This window comes from Chiloscyllium plagiosum, chromosome 4 (assembly GCF_004010195.1).
Source record: "Chiloscyllium plagiosum isolate BGI_BamShark_2017 chromosome 4, ASM401019v2, whole genome shotgun sequence".
In the NCBI taxonomy this organism is placed as follows: Eukaryota; Metazoa; Chordata; class Chondrichthyes; order Orectolobiformes; family Hemiscylliidae; genus Chiloscyllium; species Chiloscyllium plagiosum.
The window spans coordinates 120,952,404-120,970,330 of record NC_057713.1 but is presented as its reverse complement, the minus strand read 5'-3'; the positions used below and the strand labels follow the sequence as shown (position 1 = coordinate 120,970,330).

The 17,927-nt window shown below is 37.1% G+C and overlaps 1 protein-coding gene across 1 annotated transcript in view; it reads right to left on the bottom strand.

Moving 5' to 3' along the window:
* The window catches only part of LOC122549365 (band 4.1-like protein 3), a 288,912-nt gene extending 275,816 nt beyond the window's left edge, over positions 1 to 13,096 (bottom strand). Inside the window, exon 1 of the mRNA XM_043689068.1 lies at positions 13,073 to 13,096. The gene's annotated coding sequence lies outside the window, so the exon portion shown is untranslated. The remainder of the gene's footprint in view (positions 1 to 13,072) is intronic.
* Between the last annotated feature and the right edge of the window lie 4,831 nt (positions 13,097 to 17,927).

Here is a 17,927-nt window from a genome sequence, read left to right as displayed (position 1 = left end):
AATAAGGCGACCAAAACTGCATGGTATTTGAGATGTGATCTCGCAAATGCTCTGTTAAAACTGATGCATAGCATCTTAATTTCAATGTTCAATTCCTCCCATAATAAAAGAATAGCATTCCATTAGCCTTCTTGATCATTTGATGTTACATGCACATTAATGTTTCATAATCCATGCATCAGATTACCCAAATCCCTCTGCACCTCAGGATTCTGCATTTGTTTTCAATTTTTCCTGGCAAAGTGAACAATGTCACATTTTTCCATGTCATATCCATTTGCCAGTTTCTGTCAACATAGCTACGTCCTTCTGAAGACTACTAGTCTTCTTCACAACATATTTTCCACCTTATCTGTGTTGTCTGCAAATTTAATGACTCTGCCTTGACTGCCCTTATCTGAGTCATTGTTGCAATTCAGAAAAAGCCCCAAAACCAGTACAGACTCCCACAGGACTCCACTCTTCAAATCCTGCCAAGCACTTTCATGCAAGTTCTTTATTTTCTGCCATCCACCCAATCAACTATCCATGTGGATATATTAAACCATCCAGCAGGCCAGGCTGCATCCAAGGAGCAGGAGACCGGATTCTCAGATGCTGCCTGACCTGCTGTGCTTTTCCAGCACCATACTCTCAACTCTGATCTCCTGCACCTGCAGTCCTCACTTTCTCCATAATAAATCATATGCCATGACCTTTTATTTTCCACAATTATCCTTTGATATGGCATGTCATCAAATGCCTTTTGAGAATCCAAGAATATCAGGATATCTACCCGTTCCCCTTTTCCATCACTTAAGTTGCTTCTTTAAAGAAGCCCACCAAACTGGTCAAACAGGACATCTCCTTCATAAAACGACACAGATCCTTCTGTATTATGTTGTGTTTTTCCAAGTGCACAGGTACAACATCTTTAGTAATCAATTCTAATATCTTCCTCACAGTAGACATCAAGTTAAGTAGTTGTCCTTTTTTTTTGCCTCCCTCACATCTTAAATAGGTGAGCTATATTTGCTAGTCTGATGAAATTGTGCCTGAATCTTGGTAATTTTTGGAAAGTTAACTACAATACATCTACTATCGCATTAGTCAACATTTTGAAGGCTCTGGGATGAAGGCTATCTGGATCTGGAGACTTGTCAGCCCACAGTTTTGCTGGCTATTACGTTTCTTGTGATTATAATTTTACCAAATCCCACTTTCCCTTCCGCCTCCTGATTGACAGCTATGAGTAGACTTTTTTTGACTCCTGTATTGTGAAGATAGAAGCAACAAACTTGATAATCTTATCTGTTACTTCCTTATCGCCTATTAACTCCATGTTCTCACTTCACTGACTCTTCATTTTAGGAACTCTTCCTGTTTTACACTCCCAGCTTCCTCTCATATTCTAATTTCTTTCTCCTGATTAACCATTTTGTATATTATCTGCCATCCTTTATACTCTAATCAATCATCTGGCTTGACTTCACCTTTGTACGGTTATACCTGTTTCGCCCTCAACTTTAAAGCTTTCCTTAACTTGATAGAATCATAGAATCCCTTCAAGTGTGGAAGCAGGCCATTTGGCCCACCAAGTCCATACCAACCCTCTGAGGAACATCCCACCCAAACCCAACCCCTACTCTATCCCTGTAGCCCTATATTTACCATGGCTAACCCACCTAGCATGCACATCCTTGGATGCGACAGGCAATTTAGCATGGCTTAATCCACCTAACCTGCACATCTTTGGATTGTGGGAGGAAACTAGAGCACCCGAAGGAAACCCACACAGACATGGGGAGAATGTGCAAACTCCACATAGACAATTGTCCAATAGTGGAATTGAACACAGATCCCTGCTGCTGTAAGGCAGCGGTGCTAACCACTAACCCACCATGCCACCCTAGCTTCAGATGATTACTTCTCTTTTTAAAATTCTTCATTATTCTAGAAACATATTTATTCTGGAGTTTTGTAAAATATCCCCATAACTGTGTTTCTATTGATTTATCCCCAACCTAGAATCCCAGTTAACGTCCGATAGCTCAGCCCACATAATTAAAATTTGAAATAGTAATCTTAGACACACAGTCTCCCTCCTTTCAAACTGGATGCAAAATTCAACCACATTGTAGTAATTGCTACTGGACTGTCTTTACTCCAATTCATTAATCAATCCTGTCATTTTACAAAACATCAAGCCTAATGTAACTCTCTGTTCAGTCGATTCCAGATCATGCTGCTTTATGATAGAAAAAAAATTATCATCTGAGGTTTAGCTCATCATTTATTGAACAAGTATTACACTTATAGACTACATGTACCAAGAAAGACAATTTAAATATTTTAATAGTTATATTTCCCAATAATTTTTAAAGAATCAGAATGAAGAGGTATAGTGGGATTCTTGACACCAAATCTAAAAGCAGAGTTCATTTTATCTATTCCTATTCAGCAATGGCTTTGAGAGACAATAAAGTAGACTAACATTTTCAAATGGAGAAAATTTGAACTTCAGGAGGAGCAGCTACCAGTTAAATTCCAGCTCAACTCTTCTTCCAACTTAAACATCTGCAAAATATAACTAAAATTCCCATCTCCATTACCATAACCTCCTTATAGTTGACATTAACTACACAACAATCATCTTTTTAAAAAATTATAACTCGCAAAACAGATTTGAATATTTGTTCACATGCACTCAGTGCTGAGACACAGCTAGTCTTTAACCTTAGATACAGATTAAATGGAAGCTTCAACATGTTAACAGTTGCATGCCATCTCTAATAGCTGTACAACCTAAATGTACTATATATAGATCCTGTGTAATCTACTGCAAATGATTCCTCATAATGCTGCAGTAATTACACTACAAAAAATGAGGTTAATACCCACTTGTAAGTTTCACAGCACATAGCGCTGAGATATTGGAAGCAAAAATACAAAATCCTGGATATACATTGGTCATGTAGCACATGCAGAAAAAAAAAGGATATTTCTGGGTATCTACAATTCATTCCCCCAACTGTTTCCATACTCATTACTCCACTATTCTTCTCTGCACCATTTCAAATGAGGCAAACAGCTTTCCATTGAACAGTTTCCTTATCATTAAAACTAACGACCATTTAATTAGTGTTTCTGTTGATTCTTTTTTCATCCTCCCCTTGATTTTACCCATTTTAGTAATAGGTCTATTTTTAATCTTCCAGTCTTTAGTTCTACCAGAGTTCTCACACCTCAATTAGCATGACTACTTTATAGAGACTAACTGATCTGTTAAAATTTGAGAAGATCTGGCATATAATTTCCAATTCCTGCGTTAGCACTGAGATATTTGATTTCTCCAAAGTTTAAGGAAACATGTTATTACTGGGCAAACTTTAAAGAAGATAACTAAACATTCTTTGTTTGTTCAATCTAATTGAATCAATCAATGCTTTATATTTTATGTCCTGGCAGTGGTTGTTGATATAATCAACTAAGCCACGAGATAGAAATGTCACTGAAGGCAAGAGCTGGACTGAGTCCAGTTAAACCTTAAAATGACATCAGTACACAATAGAAAATGACGTACCAAATTTCTGCATTCAGGATCAGTCAGCACATTAACGTTGTCAGTTAATCTAAACAAAAATGCACATTGGGCTCAATTTTGTTTTGGCTAAGTCCAAGTTGTATCTAGTTTTTGAGAGTTTTGCACCATATGGCCTGGTGATGGTATCTTACCAAACCCACAGCAATAATTGGTGTTGCTCATGTCTGACTCTGCCTCCACCAATTCTCATTTCATTTCCAGAACAATTCGGTACTTAATCAACAAAGCTGGGACACAGGCACCCCTTTCACCCATACCATCTTTACAAGGTCACTGAGCTCCTGGATGTGTATTGGCATTCCAAAACTCAGTTGAAGGTGTTTTGTGGCGATGTCAGAGAAGGAAAAGGTGAAACTCCAATTTGCCAACAGGGTCTTGGTTGGCCGAGATGGCTACATGATTAGATCCCTGCAGCCTGGCTAAATATTGCTCCCCAGGTTATTTTCACCTCTTCAGTGCTGCATGGGGTGGGGTTAAGTGCCACACTCCAATAAAATGGATGGAAACAAAATGGTAAAGTCTGGTAATGTTTGCAACACCTCGATATCTAAAACAAGATCTTATGTCATTTATATAAATAATTTGGATGTGATCATAAGAGGTATAGTTAGTGACAATTGGAGGTGTAGTGGACAGCAAAGAAGGTTATCTCAGATTACAATGGGATCTTGACCAGATGGGCCAATGGACTGAGAAGTGGCAGATGGAGTTTAATTTAGATCAATGCGAGGTCTGCATTTTGGGAAAGCAAATCTTAGCAGGACTTATACACTTAACGGTAAGGTCCTGGGGAGTGTTGGTGAACAAAGAGACCTTGGAGTGCAGGGTCATAGCTCCTTGAAAGTGGAGTTGCAGGTAGATAGGATAGTGAGGTAAAACAAAGACTGCAGATGCTGGAAACCAGACTCTGGATTAGTGGTGCTGGAAAAGCACAGCAGTTCAGGCAGCATCCGAGGAGCAGTAAAATCGACATTTTGGGCAAAAGCCCTTCATCAGGAATGAAGGGCTTTTGCCCAAAATGTCGATTTTACTGCCCCTTGGATGCTGCCTGAACTGCTGTGCTTTTCCAGCACCACTAATCCAGATAGGATAGTGATTCACCTAATTCTAGGTATTGTTCAAGATTATTCTGATCTTTTATCAGGTAAACATCAACGATACCTGGGCTGGCAGGGTAAGGGTGAGGATAGGAAATCACACAACAAACAGGTACCTGAGGGCAACTAATAGTATTAATTTTGTTTTATAAAGTTAAATAAAGGACAATCACTTGAAAGCATAGAATTTGAATATTGCTGGAACTTTTCAACTTGCTCTCATCAGGGCTAATACAAAAATGTGAAATTTCAAACAAATAAGTTAACCACAAGAGAAAAATCGTGTTGACTCAGTGACGAGTTGACTCTGCATGCGACAGGTCTCTCTTTTTAACAATATTTAAGTTGAGTGACTTGGAATACTACCACAATTCATCCCATTCTGAGGTTTTGAAGTTATGACAAAAGAAATAAATCATGGTACAGCCATCAACCAAAGCTTTCCTGCATACCTTTTACAAATAGTTGACAAATGGAAGAATTATTTGATTTGAGGTTTTCTTTTCTTGACAATCACAACAATATTAGAATTTGCTAGAATTATATGGCATTTACATAATAAAAATTAAAACAACAGAACATAAACATCCCTGCCAACCAAATATCTGAATATGTTAAAGTACAGTACCTGAATTTTATGTCAGGAAAGGAAAGATATGAGCAAACAAGAGAAAAACAAACCCTTGGGATAACTTTCCAAGAGCTAGTGTGTTGGAAATGGCAATTGCTTTATGCTCGCAAACCTCATCTATGAAACTGCAGACTATTTTAAGCCTTCAATCAAAATACCTACTTGCACAATTTGAAGTGTCCACTCAACTATTGACATCAATGCTGCTATAAATTGAGTTCTATGCCTCCTATAATTAGTGGATAAAATCCAAGAAATTTCAGTTTGCAAGCTTTCATTAGGTAAACAATCAATCTTCAAAAAGAAAGCATTTGAAATAAGATTGTAGAATGTTAATAATCTGATGAATAACAAAGTCAATTAACTAAACATAATTAATATTTACAAACAATTGTCAGTGTGGCAGCATCTATTCTTCTGTTTGATGCAATCCTTTGTAAACATTATACACCATTTTAGAATTCACCAATTAAACTGAGGGGAACTAAATCCTACTGAAAATAAAACCACTCTGCTCTGGACTGAGGAAATTTGCATGACTCATTACTACATTATTCATGTCATATTTCCTTGCAATTAAAGGCAATATCATTTATCATTCATCATGATTGTTCTTGGAGATTGAAGATACACATAGCAAAGAGTATAAGATGAAAGCTTCATTACTTAATCCAACTCACACATGGCCCTTTCAATTTCACCTCCCAAACTTTCCATTACATCCTTTAACATAATTCTAGAACCAAAATAAAATTATCCTGTTTCTTATCTATTGTACCACCACTCTGTTCCAAACTCCTATTTTCTAAACTGATTCCTTTGAATTAATAATGTGTCCCCTAGTTTCCACCCTGCACCCGACAGAAGACCTTGACCTCCTAACTCAGCCAGCTTAGTCCTCCTCATATCCAAATCACTTTCCTATTAAATTCTAACCTCACCTAAATACCCTAATTTCAACATTACCCATATTCACTTTTCAGTTCATTTTCTGATAATTATCCTTAGTGTGGCGCTGGAAAAGCACAGCAGGTCAGGCAGTATCTGAGCAGCAGGAGAATTGATGTTTTGGGCATAACTCCTTCATCATTCCTGATGAAGGGCATATGTCCGAAATGTTGAGTTGACCTCCAGCATCTGCAGCCCTCACTTTCTCCTACTAATCCTTAGTCTATCCAGGTCCCTCTGGGCTATCAGACATAGATCACCACAATCAAATTGGAGTAATCTGCAAAGTTAAAAGATACCTTGAATAATATTCCACTACCCAAGTCTTTATAAAATCATAAAGAGAGGTTCCAGCATCAACCCCCACCTATCACTTATTTTCAGATACTTTCAGATCTACCAACAAACGTTTCTGTCTACATTTCAACTTTCATCCGTTAACCAAGCAATCTATCCCCGTGATCAAGCATCTTACAAAACTATCAATTATTTGGCACAAGACCAATTCTTCAATGATTTCAATTTAAATGACTCCACTGCCTTATCCTTATCCTGTAGATTCAGAAGCTCATCTATAGAAATCCAACAATGAGACACAAACTCCCTCTTTTGTACACTGAACATATCAAAATACAGCAATCACTGGAAATCTGAAACAAAACCAAAAAGATATCCAAATTCTCGAATTATTTCTGATGAGAAATTACTCAGCTGTAATGTTAACCCCATTTCTCACCACAAATGACCTGCTGTGTCTTTCCACAGTGTTTAACAGTTTCCTCACCGGAATCATGAATCTGCCACAGTTTCCTCCACCTTAACTCCAATCAATCCTGACCACAAACATTGCCACTGATTGTGTGCGTGTGTGTGTGCGTGTTGTTTTTTATTTAATAAAGCACTTTCTCAGGTTGAACTGAAGTATTTCCCATCTGATTTCCAGAGGAGAGTATCCAAATCCATATTGTCGCTAATAAAAGGGCAGTCAAGTTCCACCTTTTATAGCTTTGGACTCCAACCTCAGCTGTTACTCTGTCATACCCAATTATTGCAATGCTTTCCTCACTGACCTTTTATCCTTTGCCCTCTGGAAATTTCAATTAAGCCAGAATTTTGCTGCTGATATCTCATCAGTCTTGTCAGCCTTGGCCCTCCAATCCATATTGTCTCCCAATCCTACCAGTATCCCAAATTTAGTGCCAGCCTTGCATTTAAATGCCGTTATTCTCCCATCTGTGTATCCTGCTCCAAATATTCAAAGCCACCTCTTAAAATGTCTATTTTTCAACCACACCTACTGTACCTCCCCTTTATTTTGCTCGGAGACACTCACTGGAATTCCCTCCAAAATCTCTGAACATCATTCAAGATCTTCAATGAAACCCACCTCAGGCCAAACGTCTGTTTACCCCTCTGAATATCTTCTTCTTTGGTCTGGTGTCATTTGTTAGATTAGGTTTCTCAAGAATCTTCAAATATTCACCTCTTTAAAAGGTACTAAATAAATGCAAGTGGTATTAAAATAAAATTGGCTCAGGTTGGGTTGCCGGTTGGAGCGTAGGGGAAGGATGAGTCAAAGGTCAGCAGGAAAGTCAATTATTGGAGAGTCATGATTTGGAGATGCCAGTGTTGGACTGGGGTGTACAAAGTTAAAAATCACACAATACCAGGTTATAGTCAACAAGTTTAATTGGAAGCACTATAAATTCTGTGTCTTACAACCATAACCACCTGATGAAGGAGCAGCCCTCCAAAAGCTAGTGCTTCCAATTAAACCTGTTCGACTCTAACCTGGTGTTGTGTAATTGTTGGAGAGTCAGTGATAAATGATTTAATAAACTACGGAACTGACCCTCCAAAATGTAATTAGTTTGATTTTCACCTCTCTAGTATTTCCCAGGGAGTGTTCCGTTATGTATCACATACCTGTCCATTTTGGAGAGCCCCAGGGAGCAGGAGATTTGTCACAAGTGTCCAATTTCAAATTTCCCAGAGAATTCTCATTGAGGTCAACGCATCAGGACTTCTGCTAGATGCCATCAGCAGAATACCTCCAATCTCTGATGACCTAGAGACTGAAAGTTCTGGACCTGTGACTTAATTTTTTATTGCGATTTTAAAATTTTTATTATGGCCGGCACAGTGGCTCAGTGGTTAGCACTGCTGTCTCACAGTATTTGGGACCTGGGTTCAATTCCGGCCTTGGGCAACTATCTGTGTGGAGTTTGCACATTCTCCCCACGTCTGCGTGGGTTTCCTCCGGGTGCTCTAGTTTCCTCTCACATTCCAAACGATGTACAAGTCAGGTGAATTGGTTATGCTAAATTGCCCATAGAGTTAGGTGCCTTAGTTGGGGTAAATGTAGGGAAATGAGTCTGGGTGGGTTACTCGGCGGAGGGTTAGTGTGGACTTGTTGGGCCGAAGTGCCTGTTTCCACACTGTAGGGAATCTAATCTAATTTAGTCTAAACACATTTACAACTGTATTAACCAATTATTACTAAGCATCGACTCTTTAAATATAAGAAAGGATATTTATCTAAGCTAATTTTACAAAAAAAACTTAAAAACACTGCCCAATTGCATAGCTTAATAGCAGATTTTGTGTTTGGCAATCTTTAAAAGAAAACTCAGGAGACGGTGGTCTGCAACACGTTTTGTAATGGGTTCAATGTGAACTGAAACTGCTGATCGTCTCCAAATCACAAGATTACTGCGACATAGCTTCACCAAGGGAGCGATTGACTATATTGAAACTAAAGCACATTAGTAGGCCCTACAGACACCGAGATAAATTAATTTACAGCAATATTTATCTCTCATGAAGAAAGAGAATAAAAGAATTAACAACTTGGCAGGCCAGGAGAACAGCTATGCCAATAACATTTGCAATAACTTACTTTGTTGATAATATGTCAGTGGCAGTACTCAGGAGGAGGGCCTAATATTTCAAACTGGGAGGCAAATTATGGCTCAACTTCCAGCCTGACAACTTAAAGCAGGAAATGGAAATTCTGACAGAGTAGAGAACCTCAAGAAACATCTGTATATTAAAATACATTATAGAACTAAATAACATATAAATAACTAAAATCAAAATTAATCTCAACAAATCAGACGAGGAATGCCTTTGCAGAATTTATACTGAAAATGCAACTATAGCTGATCTTACAGTTTTGTGGAATATTTTAAAAATGCACACCATTTAACCATACTTTTAATATAGATATTTTATTGTACAATGGGACTCCTAAATCTTTAAAAACTGTTCCTTGTCTTTGCTAAGGAGGAAAAGTATGAGGAAAAATAACTTTAACACCAGAAATGTTTGATAAATGAGTTCAATGTAAAAAGAGCTACAAATACATGCAGAGCAACAGGTCTGTTATTGGGCATAGCTGATAAAGAAACAGCCTGCTCTGTAGCAACTATTTGGTCAGAGTCCACATCTGGACATAGTTGGTAGATCTTAGGAAATGGTTATACATGTAACTCGATTGTTATGTTAAAGGGGGAGATTGAAATATTTCTTTGTTTCCATTATGCCCATCAGTACCAGAATCAACATTTCCAAATCCGTTAAAAGGTGAATGGTTTCAGCGTTTTTCAATGAATCATTTTCCAACACATCATCCTGACTTATTCTTTAACCTCATTTAATTATCCAGCTTCATAAAATTATCCCCAGATCTGAAGACTTAGACCCTGAGTAAAATAATGGCCACCACGGATCAAAGGCAATTTTTCATGGTCTGCACAGCAAGCCTGTACCTCAAGAGCTCGTCAAAAATGTGCAAACTTGTCATACGTACAGCTAGCAGATGCAAGAGATTTTTGTCATCGAGTCTGGATGAGATTCAAACCCAGGTTATGGAAATGATACCTAATTCGCCCCATACGTTTTCAATTCAGACCTTTGTTTTAAACTGCATCACTCTCTTCAAGTTTGAGGTCTGCTGATTTTATTTACATTCATTTCATTTCAAATAATAATCATATTAAGTTTGAATATCCTACTGGCATTCACTTCCTCCTTCAGATACCAGAAATAAGTTATTAAAATACTGTGTAATTTCATTTTTCATTTTTGATGTGAATTAGCTTTAAAAGAAGCATTTGATTCAACTGACTGCACAACATTTATATTAATACATTTGTTTAAGATGATTATGGAATTGAAATGCACATTGTATTAGAAAGATTATATTGTTTAAATTGTAATTGATTATATTGTTCAACAGGAGCATATTTTCCACCAACTTAGATATATTTGTGAAGAACCAGTACCATAAACATCAAACAACTAACTGCAGTCATCAAAATAGCAGGATAAGAAAAGGCCAGAGAGGATAGATTTTTCTTGGTAGTGTATTGGAATATTTTCTGTCTACATCATTAAAGAAAATTAAGTTATGCAGTCTGTGTCAACAGCAATTAAGTTCAGGATTTTTTTTATTGCTAACAGAGAATTAATGACATAATCTTTGAGATAAAGAACAGCATCAACAATTACTTCTGCTTGAAATGATAGCATTAACTTTCAGGAGAAACTGTTCTTTTATGTGGTAAACCTGACATAAGCACAAAAATAATTGCTGAAGTATTTGAACATTCAGAGTCAGCCAACCACAATATTCCATAACAAATAACAAAGAAAGGGCACAGTGGGGAAAAAATTAGACTGACTCTTGATAGGCTGACTATCATAGCTAAAGCAAGATAAAATGTGCTTTCAAGCAAGATCGATATACTACAAACAGTTCAGGTCATTATTGTCCATAAGCATTTTGCACTGTGATTTTAGAATTTTAGAAAATAGTACTCAGGGTATGAAAGAGTCAATACAACTCACAAACATGAATCAACTCACTTATTACAGCCGCATCTTCTTCCAAGCACTTTTTCCTCCCTTCTTGCACATATTTACATATCCCTTCGCTCTTGGACTAACAATAATTTATTTCAAAAGTTCAAACTTCTACTGTCCTCATTATATTCTCCAATCGTCTGTTGCTGCCCAAAATCAGTGACACCTGCTGGCTTCAACTGATAGGTGAAGGTAGCCATACAATTGGCCACTGTTTGCAAAAGCATCAACATGCCATTCAACAATAAAGGACCATCAGAACCAAGTCCAATCCTGTCCTTGCCCAATGTTTACAAATGTGCATTCCTGCTAGATGTTATAAGCAAAAGCGGGAACTTTTAAATCTCTTCTTAGATGTGCTAAGGCCAATTACAGTAGTAATTCAAAACAGCTAAATCAGCATAGATCAGGATTTGAATCTCCAGAACCTTCCCGATCTGCATAGATCAGTCCTGCGTTATAGACCAGTGGGCACAAGTCGTGCAAAGCCACAATGGGCGCATTTTCATTCTGACTAAGTAAAGCACTTTGATTTGCTTAGCGTAATGCCAAATATCTTTGGAGTATTTCTTCATAGACAATATATTTTATTTAAAGTCAGATGGATTCATCTTAAAAATCAGATCATAAAATTACTATTTGTGGTTTTACTGTAAATAGAAAGTGGGAAATATGATATTCTGGATCCCATTTCACCATAAACATTTCAATAACAATTCAACTTAAATCAAAAGCTGAAGTTACACAATATTCTCTTCCCAATTCATTCACACACTGGGGCAAGGCCAGCATTTTTTGCCTGCCCCCCAGTTATTTTTCAGAAGATGCTGGTTACTAATCATTTTGAATAAAAATGAATAAGTTGCTAGGTATTTCAGAGGGCAGTTAGCAGTCAACTCTTGGCTGTAGGTCTGGAGTCAGATGTAGGCCTAAGTAAGGTTAGCCAAATTTTCTCTCTAAATTGCATTCCTGAACCAGATTTTTAAGATTTACTTTTACTGGCTTTTCACTTTAAATTTATTCAATTGCATTTGAAGATTAAGTATCCAGATAAGTAACCACAATGCTACTATCATAGTCATTAAATCCATAGGAAATCAACCATCTGCATTCTGTAGCTGCTTTGTGTCTACATTAGAATACACACTGAGTACATAAAGAAATATAATCTATATAATATCCATTTTAGAAACATGCATTGCTATCTACCTGTATTTCCTTAAAATATACAAAAACCTCTCACATCACAGAAGTTTTGCAGTTCTGAAGACATTAGATGTCATTGTATATATTATGTGTTTTTGTATATGTTACATTGCTAGAAAGCATTGCAATGGGAAATACTTCAGGAAAGTATTTGTGACCCAAGTACCTCAGTGAGTTGCAAACAGAAAACCAGTTGATTCTCCCAAATGTCAGTTTGTTGGTATTTCTCCTTATGCTCTTTTACTAGCCAACAGCAACTGTTCTCCTCATTAGGACAAATTTAAGTTCAAGTAACGTGCTTGAATAAGTAGCAAGGCAAAATAGAAACGTACATCTTTCGGCTTTGCTTCTAAGGTCATCATGAAAGTCTAGCACTAACGTACTTCAGGATATTTTAGTGTTGGACTTCAAACTGATGTATACAAAGTAAATTTTGCAATTCTATAGTACTTATTTTACATACTTAAGCATATCTTGTACACTCTGTTATACTGTATAGATGTCATAATTGGTCATATATGCCCTTCAGCTATGATATAACTTCAAAACAAATACACTAGCAGTTTCAAATTACTCCGATGTGATCAGCAAATATAATTTCTTGTCTTCACATAAAATTAATCTGTAAATAGATGTAATTTTCACGTACAATTAACTTCATCCATGTATTTTCATGATCCACTATATAGTTCTCTTACTATATAACAAAACTGGCAATAAACATAATCATAAAGTACTCACAAAGATGAATTATGTCCCAAGTCCAGAAACGATGTTATATCACAATGTGGATTGTTGTGTATCATGATCGTAACATGAAAAACAAAATTAGCAATCAAATCAGAAGAACATGGACATTTATTTGAACAAATTTGAAAATATTTGTAATGTTTCAGCCTATATTTTAAAACCACAGTGCAGGTAAGCATCACATAATAGAACTTTTGCTCAACAATGTAAATGTGTCTATATATTCATAGATACCCATGTCTCCTCCCTCTTCCCTCAACGCCTATAGGTTTCTGCAATGGCAAAGCAAAATCGAAACAAAAAAGGCAGCCTTTAAAACTACTGCACCATAAAATTATCTGTTTCTTGTTAAAAATTTCAAGCACAATGTCAGACATGACTGCATTTCCTATTTTAATATGATAAGTTATACAACATTAAATATTTTCAGCTGGTTTTACTGCAATTTTAGAAAGAGAAGCTGCTACAAACACAGCAGTGTTTTGGAAATTTCTCTCTGCTGCGACTCAACAAAACATGAGCACTCCTAGAAAGAAAATAATTCCATTTCTTGGTTAATTTCTATTCAGTGCATTTATTTCTTTCAAGCAAATAAAGACACTTCATCACTAAATTACAGAAGGTGACACCCAAGTTCAATTCACAAATACTCAATAGTATTGTTGTTAAATAGAATCAGGATCAACTATACCTTTGCCACAAGGTATTCTTAGTGTGGTTCCTACTCAAACCAAATGATTGAATATAAATGGTCTCTAATCTTAGTCTACAGCTGCAAATTCAAACTATAAAATTTCCCTTCAAAGTATTAACAGAAACAGATCAAACTGAAAATTCTTTTGTGAATTTCTTGTTTCTTTTATAAGAAACCCATCTTTAATTTGATATAGAAAAGCTTATCATTCAGGAACAACTGTTCTTGCGCGATGGTAGTTGTAAATTAATCCAACTTAATCAGCAGTCGTCTGATCGCCAAACTGCTATATAATCAAATTAAACTGGATCAGCTGATGACTACTTTTTCCACTGCTTGCTCCAGCAAATCAATGAAATGCATTAGTTATGGCAAAGGATACACATTATAAGCAAGATCCTTTTACTGCATTAAAAAAGCTTCTACTTATTATCTTGTACAGTATGGAAAAATCTGCAACACAAGCAATTAAACCTCCAATCTCAGCCGTACCAGAAGATTTATTTTAAAAGCTTTAGAAACAAGCTGTTCTGACAGCAATCTTGCACAGTCCCTTTCTGAGAGCACCGATTCATGAAAAATGATTAATACGTTACAACATCTCTGCACCAAGTTTACTTATTCATTTTTATATTGTATTTAAACTTCGTACAGATAAATGGAGCATTTGAATTTGTTTGGACTACATTGTTGGGGAAGCAATAAATTTTGATTTTTTTTGCGTTAGATATGTAAATGTGACTTTTTTTTTGCTCCAAAAGGAACAGCCAACATTTTTGAGAAAGCATGGTACTGTGTATGAACTTTGTCTCAGAACCAATGCTTGGCTTACTTTTCAAATTCATTTATTTTAAAAGGAAATAATCCTACAAAGCTTCAGGTTGAGTTATCTGCAATGGATTCTACATTAACATGGATCAGATCTCTGCAATCTGACAAAATATACTGTGCATACACAACCTTTCCAGTGAATCCATCTAGACTGCAAGTACAAAATAACACAAAAATGAAGACAATTCGACCTTCAGGAAGCGGAATCCCTTACCTGTCCTTTTGAAACAAAACTTCCAGCGCTAGAGCAGATACAGTTAGGAACGACTCAAACATTGAACATACAAGTCTGATCCTGGTTTTGTTTTTAAAGTAAAGTTGAAGTAAAAAAAAACTTAATAAACATATACCCACTCGCAAAACATAGCAACTCCAATTTCTGCTCTTTCACAATACACTCTGAAAACTCGACAGGCTTTCACCTCCTGTCAACTCACTGAAGGGCAGTCCACTCACCATGCACACTGCTCAGCAAAAGGGGGTGGGCACATCACTACTATTGGTTAACAGCATTCCTGAAGAGTCTGTATTTTCCAATCGGAACATTGGGATACAAATTATATTCAATACCTGCCACCTTACCAGCTGTTGTTGAACAGCGGATGACAGGTTCACGTTTGCGTTCAGTTTCAGTCAGACAATGCCGAGAAAAATAAAACTTTAACGAGCAAAGGAAAGGGCAAAGTAGATTGTTCTATTATAAGGGCGGAAATGTAAAATTGTATGAATAAATTATGAACTAACTAATCGATTGGACGCAAATAAATGCCTCAAATGCAGTTGCCCGATTGTGGCAAAGTTCATTTTTTTTGAGTCATCCGAGAATGGAGCTTTCTTGCACAGACCGCAAAAACTCAGGCTAAAATATTTTATGCCCACATTGCGTCACGCATTATCAAATCCAAAAGCACTTTCATACAGAGAAATGGTAATTTCATCCCTCTGTTTCTCACGCTAACCCTAATTTCCACCTTCCGCCCCCACCCCCTCCACAAAGAAAATGCCTATGAAGGCAGAACAACAACCTGCCTGGGATGGGAGGTAGAGATGCAGGAGGACTGTCCCCACCTCTGAGCCAAAAGGTTCCTTTCTCAAGTCTTACCTCCTTTGTCATGAATCACATCACCTCAGATATACCATATCACTACCAGACATACATAAAAATCACTGAATGTCCTTTCTCGAAGCAAAAGAAAACTTGCAGATAACTAGCTATTAGGTAAAGACCTTGATACTAAATACACTTATTAGTAATTGATCCTGAAACATCGCTGAAGTCGGTAAAAACTACAGTCTCAAATTTGTCAACGGCATTTCGCGACTAATGTGTTTTACTATTAATGAAGTACTTTTGAAGCTAGTCACTATTGCAATAGAGGAGGCAGCTGCAAATTTGAAAACGTTTAAGGTCCCAGATGCAACAATCTGATCAATTCCACAATTTCTGTTCTTTTTTTTAATGACGTTAATGTCTTTGAGGGAAAGCATGGTTACATGTCAAACCATCTGCATGGATCAAACATCTTCAGATTAAATCCATACAAAGTTTCCTTCCTATATATGTAGAAACGAAAATAAGGTATAAATAATCAGAGGTTGTGGACTTAACAGACTAACACATTTTTCTTTATAATATACCTATGGTTGTGCAATGTGTACAACTTTAAGCTTCAATAAATTTGGTTATGTAAATGATAAAATCAAACTGTAAATGACAAATAAAATCACAATTCATGAAGTCTTTTCATGTGAATAATATTTATGTTATTAATACAGTGCAATATTTTTCAGAATGAAAATAGTGACAGTAGGAATATAGGCAAATGGTGTGTTTATGATAAGCAAAACTGAAGTCCCTAACATCTCTGAGAGGGAAATTCACTGCTCATTACAGAAAAACAGCACCACTTAGAAACTCAGTTAAGAACTAGATGAAAATATTTCTATCACGCATACATTCAAACTAAGAAAAACATAAAATTGCACAAAAAGTTTACAAACATCCCCTTGTCACAGCCAGGTAAGGAGGGATGAATCAACCCCTTTTTGATGTTCATGACACAAATATCCTATTTATTTCTAGCACAAAGCTGTATCACTGTTCAGTTAAAATGAGCCAGTAGATCAGAATTAAGGAGCCAATTGCAAGGTTTTCTTGAATAAAAGAAAAAGCATTTTTGTTACCTACAAATTCTGAGAAAAATGATGACATTAAGCACAGAAGTATAAAGCCTGAGAAGGATAGAGAGGCTCATACAAAAGGGAAGGTGAAAGCATATGTAGTTGTAAAGGTCTCAAGCGTCCTTGATTTGTGACAGGTGAACCTGACACCATGGCTGTTCAGTTAATATCTTGTATCCTCAGCAGTTTCAACATGTTTTTGGTTTCCAATTGGGTAGTGTTTCTCCAACCTGCTTTATAACCAACACTGCTTTTCAGGATGTTCATAGGATCCCTACAGTGGGGAAGCAGCCCATTCAGGTCCACACTGAGTCTCCAAAGATCCCATCCACTAACCTATCACCATAACCCTGCATTTCTTATGTCTAATCCACCTAGCCTGCACATCCCTGGATACTACAGGCAATTCAGCCTGGTCAATCCACTTAACCTTTGGACTATGGAAGGAAACCAGAGTGCTCAGAGGAAACCCAAGCAGACTTGGGGAGAATGTGCAAATTCCGCACAGACAGTTGCCTGTGGCTGGAACCGAACCCAGGTCCCTGCTGTTGTGAGGCAACAGTGCTGACCACTGAGCTGGCCTAAGGAAAAGAAAGAAGCAAACTGGCCTAAGGAAAAGAAAGAAGAAAGGCGACTGACTGTGTGGAGTTTGCACGTTCTCCCCGTGTTTGTGTGGGTTTCCTCCGGGTGCTCCGGTTTCCTCCCACAGTCCAAAGATGTGCAGGTCAGGTGAATTGGCCATGCTAAATTGCCCCTAGTGTTAGGTAAAAGGGGTAAATGTAGGGGTATGGGTGGGTTACGCTTCGGCGGGGCGGTGTGGACTTGTTGGGCCGAAGGGCCTGTTTCCACACTGTAAGTAATCTAATCTAATCAAACAGAAAAATGGTCTTCCAGTTTCTGCTGTTACTTTTCAATTTTTCTATCTCTCTCTATTGCTCTGCCAAAAAGCTACTTAAGTATGTTTTATTTGTATATTCCTGAGGCTAACTTTGTTGTCTTTCCAAGCTGGATAGTTGTTGGCAACCTTTCATGTCCAATACAGACAACTTAACATACAAGTGTAAATTGCAACAGGAGAATTTCTTGATGCCTGACTCAATTGACCAGTTTCAATGTCGCTGGATAATATTGAATGTTCAT